Here is a 9,003-nt window from a genome sequence, read left to right on the forward strand (position 1 = left end):
CTTTGTCTTAGCACCTGGAACAGTGTCTGGCACATAATAGCACTCAATAACAAATACTTTTTAATACATAAAACAACTAAAGGAACTGCATTAACATCATATACCAAAAGGTGTTTAAAATAATATAAGGTATTACAATTACAAATGGATTGTTTTCCAAAAGTTTTTAAAAAATCTTTATTGTTCAAAGTATTACATATGTCCCCATTTTCCCCCCATTGACCTCTTCTAGACCGCCTCTGCCCCCGCCCTACCCCTGCCCAGCCCCTGCCCCCGCCTCCCTATTTTCTAAATGTTTTTAAGTCAGATGTTTGGAAACCAATATGCATTTTCCATGTGAATATGAAGTAAGTGCTGTTATTACCCCATCTCATGGTTGAGAAATCTGAGGCATAGGTTAAGTAACTATGCTTAGGTCCTGATTCCAAGACATATATACCTAACCACTACACTAAATTCCACTGTGTAGACAGGCCACAAAACCTTGGTAAGTCATCTAGTTCTGACTTAAAGTATTTTATAAAAAGGAAGGACTACAATGAAAGACACCCATCTTACACAAGAACAGCTACATTTAGAGTCTAGATTGACCTCTTAGCTTTTTAGATTGTTCACTCAATTACATCCGTTCTCTGCTGGGTCTTTCTGCTTTCAGCAGCATATCTGCTTTCTTCCCACCCATCAGTCTCCCTATTTTCTTGCTATCCTTCCCTCTCCAGCTTAGGTTCCGTGGTTCATCATTTCAACCACTCACTTGCCAGTGTATTAGATGCTCTTGCTGTTTGTCCTTTCACTGCCCATTCTGTGAAATTGCAACCCTGGATGAGTATAACTATTTGTATCTTCTGCATACTGTACACGGGCTGCTGATTTCTGTGTGTAGGTTTATTGATGGTAGCCATTCTGGCAGGTGTAAGGGGATACCTCATTGTCTGATGATTAGTGACACTGAGCATTTTTTCATTTGTCTCTTGGCCATTTGTATGTCCTCTTTGGAGAAGTGTCTATTCAGGTCCTCTGCCCATTTTTTAATTGGATTGTCTGTCTTCCTTTTGTCGAGTTGTAGGAGTACTGTATATATTTTAGAAATTAACCCCTTATCGGATGCATCATTGACAAATATGTTCTCCCGTATGGTGGGTTCCTTTTTCATTTTGATGCTGATTTCTTTCTTTCTTTCTTTAAAGGCTTGTGAGGAGTTGCAACTGCCTGTGATATTTTATTTCTTTTTTTAAAATATATTTTATTGATTTTTTTTTTTACAGAGAGGAAGGGAGAGGGGATAGAGAGAAACATCGATGAGACAGAAACATCAATCAGCTACCTCCTGCACACCTCCCGCTGGGGATGTGCCCACAACCAAGGTACACGCCTGGGAATCGAACCCAGGACTCCTCAGTCCGCAGGCTGACACTCTATCCACTGAGCCAAACCAGTTAGGGCTCTTTTGTTGTTTTAATAAGGAGTGCCATTTATGGTACCTTATTTGCTATACTAGGAAGTGCTGGTTTTATAAAATCAAGGTGAAACTTCCCACTTCTTTGGGTTTGATAGGAGAGGAGAAATCCCAGGAAAGAAGAAAAGAGCAATCAGTGTATTTAGTTTGTGGCTCTATGGAGTAAGTGGTAGATCTGTCAGCACCATTCCCCCAACTCCTGCGTGCGAGTTGCAGTAATGGGGCGGGGAGGAGGAGCAGAAGACAGAGTAGTAAATATGTCCTCAGACATGCAAGAGAGTTTTCATCTTTCATTTCTTATTTACACTTTATAGCAAATCAATCAGCAATTTTTTAAATATTAATGAAAAAAAAAACAGGATCCTGATTACACTTGGAACATAGCAAGATGTGGGATTTCTTATAGGTAAGATGTTTGTTGCATAGGAGAATATCAACATTGGATTGTAAAATACTTTTTATTCTATGAACTCAATAACTATTAATTATATACTGTATTAAAAAGAAAATAATTCATTAGGTTTAGAAATAAAACACTAACTGCAGAAAATTAAATCTAATAACACAGATGGCTTAAGATGGAGAAAGTACACTTCAAAACTTTTACAGTGGCCCTCGCTGGTTTGGCTCAGTGGACAGAGCGTCGGCCTGCAGACCAAAGGGTCCAGGGTTTGATTCTGGTCAAGGGCAAGTACCTAGGTTGCAGGCGCCTCCCTGGGCCCTGGTAGGGGCGTGTGCAAGAGGCAACCAATTGACGTGTTTCTCTTACATCGATATTTCTCTTTGTCTCTCTTCCATTCTCTCTTAAAAAAAAAAAAGTCAATGGAAATATATCCTCAGGTGAGGATTAAAAAAGAAAAACAAAGTTTTTACAGTGAAAAGTGCAGTGGGTAAAGGGTGCACAGCATGTTCCAAGAGGGTCATTCTGAGTTGGAGATGAGGATTTCCAATCTAGGATTTCCAATCAAGGTGTAGCAAAAGCAAAATGTGTAACCCAGCTGCTCTGTAGTTAATTTAAGGTAGAGTAAAAGATTAGCAGGACAGAGGCGACAGACTTTTAAGTCAAAAATGTAAGGTCACAATGGTGCGGATGCTGAAGTTAATGGCACGGAGGATGGGAGCTCAGTGAGCCAGGTCTCAGGTGGGTGCAGGCATGATGACCAGCTGTGCAGAACTGCGGTGGCCATGGGCGGGGACTAGGTGCTCCAGGCCTGGGTGGATGGGTCAGGAGGAGTTTCAAGCCGGGCCCTGGAGCCATGGGATGGGATCCTCCATCGCCAGTCACACCAGAATGAGGCTGAATTCAGCAGGCGTAAAATCAGAAGGGGCATTTTCATGGGAGGGTCGAGAGGAAGTTTGTTTATTGGAAATTTTCGTTTACCCTTCTGCTAAGTGCTTAAGTCTTCGCCCATTTCTCCGGGTTGTGAAAGAGCTCAGGGGAGTGGCATGAGGTTATGGCGGCAAAGGGAACACGGTAAAGGACAGTGGGTAATCGTGGGTGCAGAGGTGGAAGAGGTTCAGGCAATGATGGGACATGCTGAAGGCCTTCTAGAGAGGATTTTGAGGTTAAAAAATGAGGAACAAGGCAGCATGCAGGAAGGTTCTGATTCTGTAGGCAACTGGGGAAGTTATTTTCCTAAACAACAAAAGGAAGGGACACATTCCCACAGTCCAGCTGCTGTGCTTTAACGCTGATCTACACGAGGGCCCGTGGGCCGAGGAACCGTTGAACAGCCGAGGCTGGTCTGAGGTCCACTGGTCGTTTCCAACACAGGCCACCACCCTTTAGACACCACAGGTGCCTCAGCCTGGACGAGTGCGAGTGGCTGGCTGAACTACTCTCTCAGTTCTCCAGGTAGATCCCTGTGTGGTTTTTCTGGTATCAGTAAAACAGAAACAAAAACAAACAAAACAAAACAAAAAAAGGGGGGGGATGCTTTGAAGGAATATATTTAGGAGCAGGAGAAGGAAACAGGGACTAATCCTGTGAGGCAGGCATAAGGGAATCATAAAGAAGAAGAATAGAGAAGACAGTGGAAGCGTAAGGCATTGCCTGTTTCCTCCGGTGTGACTGCAGCTCTGCATTGCCTACGTATGTGGCAGGTGCAGTTCGGAGCGAAGGTCAGGAGTTATGACTTGATTCCTGACTCTGGAGTCTGACTTCAGTCTCCACCTTCCTAAAGGAGTGAAGAGATGTGCTTTGTTTACTTGCTTCTCTTCCTTACAGGTCCACTTGTTCTGAGGACCGGAATGAGGAAACCATGAGAGAAAAATAAACACCAGCAAGAGTACTGCACCCTGCTCTCTCCCGGCAGCACTTGGCACAGGATTACAGAACCTCGTCAGGTCGTCAAACGCTGTAAGGAAAACCCCTGCAGATTTTGATTTATAAGTCCTCGCTGTACGCTCTGAAAAGAATATGTATTCTTCGAGAAACACAAAGGCAGTGTTGAAACGCACGGCTAACTGGAAAGAAAGCCTATTGTTTCTTCTTCAAAGAAAAGCCTCAATAAAATTTAAAGTGCCCTAGTGCCATACAATTAAACAGAAATACACTAATAGTGGCAGAGATTATCATGACGTAGAGTACACAGAAATGCCAAAAAACAAGACCTGCCTTAACGCCATCAAGTTCCTTTCATGAAATGTGCACTTTAAAAGAATTTGTAAACTAATAGATGGGTGAGAAAAGAGGAAATGAAATTTCTTCTTTTATGGAATTATTCTTTTGGTTTCTAATCTCATGAAATGAAATGGATTTCAATATGTGTGAGCCCAAAAATATGTTAATGGACTTTACCTGCATTAAGCCTCTCAGGCTAATATTCTTGATTAGGATAAAAACATAAAATAATAACATCATGAAAAGAAAGTCAGTTATGATTTCCCGTCTCAGTTAAGAAAACTATCATGTCATCATAACTTGGTGAATATAATATGGAATTAAGCCAGCATATTTTAATATGTTCTTCTGTGCCATCAGTGTTTAGAATGACTGAGTAAATGTAATTTCTGCAACAGGGAGTTGAAGCCATGGGCTGATTAGTGTCTACCCTGGGCCTGACGCAGGAACTCCATCATGTGGGGGTGGGTGCTGGGTTACCTGATGTGATGGTATCTGTACCTAGAAAAGCCCAGGCAAGTCCTTGATATTAGAGTTTGAGCCAGTCATGGAGTAGTTTTTACTACACTAACCTTTGACACACACAAAATATTTATACTTTGGACAAATATTAAATATTATCTAAAGGTAATGGAGAGTGACCAAAGCATGCAGAAACTGGAGGGGAGTTCACTCTGGTAAGAAGGGAATCATATTCTTAACTCTTTTCAACTTAGGACAGACCCCCAGGCAGTGCCACTGAGAGTAATTAAAACTCATGGAAACCTCAAGTTTCACTAGTGGAGGAATCGGAGGACAGAGTTCAGAATGACCAAAGAATCTGGAAAGGGAGGAGGAATGGCTGAAAAGGGGAGACCTAAGAGCGGCCACACTGCCCCAATCTCCTGCTGATCTCTGAACCCCACAGCCTTGGGGCAGACTCCAAGCAGCTCGGCCTAAACAGAGAGCTGCGTAGAAATTTCCTTTTGCCCACCGTAGGGGAGACAGGACTTAGAGTGTGAGCTCAACCAAGTTAACTGCCTGTTACACAAACAATTATTCAGAGGAACAAAACAGAGTCCACTGTTTCTATAATGCATTATTTATAATGTCCAGAATACAATCTAATTACCAGACATATGAAGAAACATAATCAAAAGAAAAGGCAATCACTGGAGAACGATCCCCAGATGACCCGGATGTTGGAGTTGGTGGACAAGGATTTAAAAAAAAATTCTCTTTATTGTTGGAAGTTATACAGAAGCACCCTTTGTCCCCCCATTGACACCTTCTAGCTCCGGCGCCTCCGCCCCCCCCCCCCCCCCGCCCCACCTCCCGCCCCAGGCCTTTACTACACTATTATCTGTGTCATGGATTATGTATACAAGCATATACATTCTTTGGCTAATCTCTTCCCATCCATCCACCCACCCACCCACTCACCCACCAACCACCACAGTCCCTCTGAGATTCATCTGTCTGTTCCATGCTTCTATGTCTCTTGGATCTATTTTGTTCATCAGTTTATTTTCTTTAGATTCCACATATGAGTGAGAACATGCGATACTTGTCTTTTTCTTTGGTTAGTGCTTTTATTGTAGATAACCTTTTAAATAATTATAGTTGACATACAATATTTCATTAGTTTCAGGTGTACAACATAGTGATTCTATTATTTTTATACATTACAAAATGATCACCATGATGTGTAGTTACCATGTCACCATATCAAGTTATTATATTACTGACTGTATTCCTTGTACTGTACATTACATCCTTGTGACTTATTTATAACTGGAATTTTGTACATTTCACCTGTCCTCCCTCCCCTGTTCCCTCTGGCAACCACCAGCCTGTTCTCTGTATCTATGATCTGTTTGCTTTGTGTTTTAGATACCACAGGTAAGAGAAATCATGCGATATTTGTCTTTCTCTGTATGACCTTCTTTTAGATAAGATTGGTAGACTGGTAAATCAGGAACATGCTTGGCCAGATCTCAAGTGCTTTAAACAAAATTTCTCCTTATTTCCTCATGCATAAGATGGAAAAATGTGGGCCGTGTGACAGTTTAGATGCATTCATTCTTGACCCCGGCCACTCTCCCAAGACTGATCTCCGTGCTGTAAACGGGGGTTTGTAGGAAGTGCAATGATGGAAACCGGGAAGGAACATTTATCTGTCACCGACTTTTTTATTCATTTGTCCTCCTTTACTAGCTCATGAGGACAGGCAATGCATATATTTTTTAAATATATTTTTATTGACTTCAGAGAGGGAGAGGAAGATAGAAACATTGATGAGAATCATTGCTAGGTGGCCTCCTGCATGCCCCACACTGGGTTTGAGCCCACAACCCTGACACTGGACCACTGAGCCACACGAGCAGGGTGAGGGGGGCAATGCATTTTTAAAACATGTATCTTCCTAGTTGCCAGGAATTCATTCTGTAATAGTTCTGCCACCTGGAATGGGGGCAGGAACTGGGGGAACACGAGGGTGAGCCCTGTGACAAGGGACCCGGGAATCACTATGTTCAGAAATTCAGACAGATGTTTGTTCCAGGGAAATCCATCAGCGGCAGACAGTCTCAGGGACCAAGCTGCTGTGTGGGGAGCTGATACAGGGTTAAGCCTCGGACTGACCTGTTAGCAAAATCACAAACAAGTCTTAAACAACCCAATCCGAGAGGTGGCCGATGATTTACACTCGCTGTCATTTAAAAAATAAAAATGGGGGAATTTGCCGGAAGCCGGTCCATCCTTGCTGCTTGACCCAGTCGCTGCAGGGAAGAAACATCTGCACAGCATATGTTTCAAGGGACCTGGCGTATATGGCATACTGTTCTTAATATGTTTGCTCCCCTTCTTAGCCCTATGTGTTTTAACCAAGGTCACCTCTCCGAGAAAGGTTGTTTCCCCAGGTGGGGATTTTTCCCTGGAGTTAGGGAGGGAATAAAACCCCTTAACTAAGTGCCAGGCGGGTAGTTAATCACTTTAACTACGAACAATCACGCTTAAGCTGCATAATCTTTACTTAGAATAATCTCCTTCAGTTACTTCCTTGTATCTTAATAGAACAATAGAGTAACCTTGGAATGGAGATAAGAAACGCCCTAACCTTTGGAATAGAATGGATAGGATTAAAATCAACTGGTATACAGATGTAACAGGACAATAAAAAAAAGAACCTAGCTATGATGATCGACTGAACACTGCCTCCATGTCATTATTTCTTTGCCAACTCCGTCCACACCTTTGGGAACCCCTGGACCTCCTGGGGCTGGACCCCAACACTGCTGCCGGAGAGGAGACTTCGTTTCTTCAGGGTAGTGTTTCTCCAAGTGAGGTTCAGATCACTTGCTTTAGAATTACCAGGAGTGCTTATTAAAATGTCAGTTTGGGGGCCCAACTCTAGGCTTGCTATCTCTAAGGATGGGCCTTAGAAATCTATAGGTACCCTAAGTGATTCTTACGCATAGAAATGTGAACTATTGTTTAAGGGGTCAGAGATCTGGCAAAAGTAGAGACTAAAGGTCTCACAACCTTGGCAAGACTGGCATTTTGGGGTAGATAACTCTGTTGTGGTGGCTGCTGTCCTGTGCATTGTGGGATGTCTAGCTACATCCCTGGTCTCAAACCCTCTAGTTCAGTGGTTCTCAACCTTCTGGCCCTTTAAATACAGTTCCTCATGTTGTGACCCAACCATAAAATTATTTTCGTTGCTACTTCATAACTGTAATGTTGCTACTGTCATGAATTGTAATGTAAATATCTGATGTGCAGGATGGTCTTAGGCGACCCCTGTGAAAGGGTCGTTCAACCGCCAAAGGGGTCGCGACCCACAGGTTGAGAACCGCTGCTCTAGTTGCTAGTAGCACCTCTTCTCCTAGTGCGACAACCAAAACTATCTCCGAACGTTGCAAAATGTCCCCCGGGAGACAAAGCACCCCCTGGTCGAGAACCACTGCTTTGGAGGATCAGCGTAGCAAGCATGCTCCCCATCTGAGGGTCAGAAAAGAGAACACAGCTGGGGAATGTCTAGCTATTGGAACGGGAATGCTCAGTTCCGGCTCATCTACGGTGAGAGCTCCTTCCTAAGGGTGATACTGGCAGCTCAGCTACCTTGATGAAGAAGGCCTTGCAACCACAGCTGGTGCCGTAAATACAAAGGCCGAGAACCAGGCAGGGTGCGGCAGCTTCGGCCAGGTCGCAATCCCGGCTGTGCACGGGCATCCACGTGGAACTGTGAACACCCAGAAACGTCAGTGCTTCTGAAGCAGAATTTCCAGGGACGTCCAGGCCCGATACACAACCTGGGTTAGAGGACATCTGGAACACTGCTCAGAAGCTCAGAAAGAGGCTAGCTCCCCTCCCATCTCCCAAGTGAGAGGAAAGCACTGCACGATGTCCTGTGGCTAAACTGTCCAAAATAGCGGCTTTCCTCAATTTGACTTTTATCTTCTGTCCTGAGCCTACTTGCTCTTCTGTAAAGTTTCCTGCTCCCATTCTGTGGCCTAATGCCTGACTTCTCTCTGCCCAGCACCCTTGTTTGGACATGTGTTTGGCTTGTGTGATTTGGGCAACACTGAAGAGGTAGAATCAAAGCCTTGCTGGCTGATGGGACTGGCACTTTCCAACTTCCCTTTAAAGGTTCCCTGTGGGAAGGCACAGGACAGGAGTTGGCTGAAGGCGGCCACCCCTGCCTTGACTTTTCCAGACAAGTCTGAGCCCCCAGGTGTTTACTGGAATCGTTGTGTTTAGTCCTCAGACGTCCTCGCTTAAAGGACCCTGCAGATGCATGTGTCGTCTCAAGGATGCTTACCCTACTGATAGTACCTAACAGTTAATTTTATAAAGCCTGAGGAGGCAGGCGAATGGGGAGGTTTGGTTTCTCAAGCCAAGCAGTCCCTTAGCTCTCTTTCACAGAAACGTGTGTCAGAGTAAC

Source organism: Myotis lucifugus, unplaced genomic scaffold (genome assembly GCF_000147115.1).
Source record: "Myotis lucifugus unplaced genomic scaffold, Myoluc2.0 scaffold_102, whole genome shotgun sequence".
NCBI classification, from domain to species: domain Eukaryota; kingdom Metazoa; phylum Chordata; class Mammalia; order Chiroptera; family Vespertilionidae; genus Myotis; species Myotis lucifugus.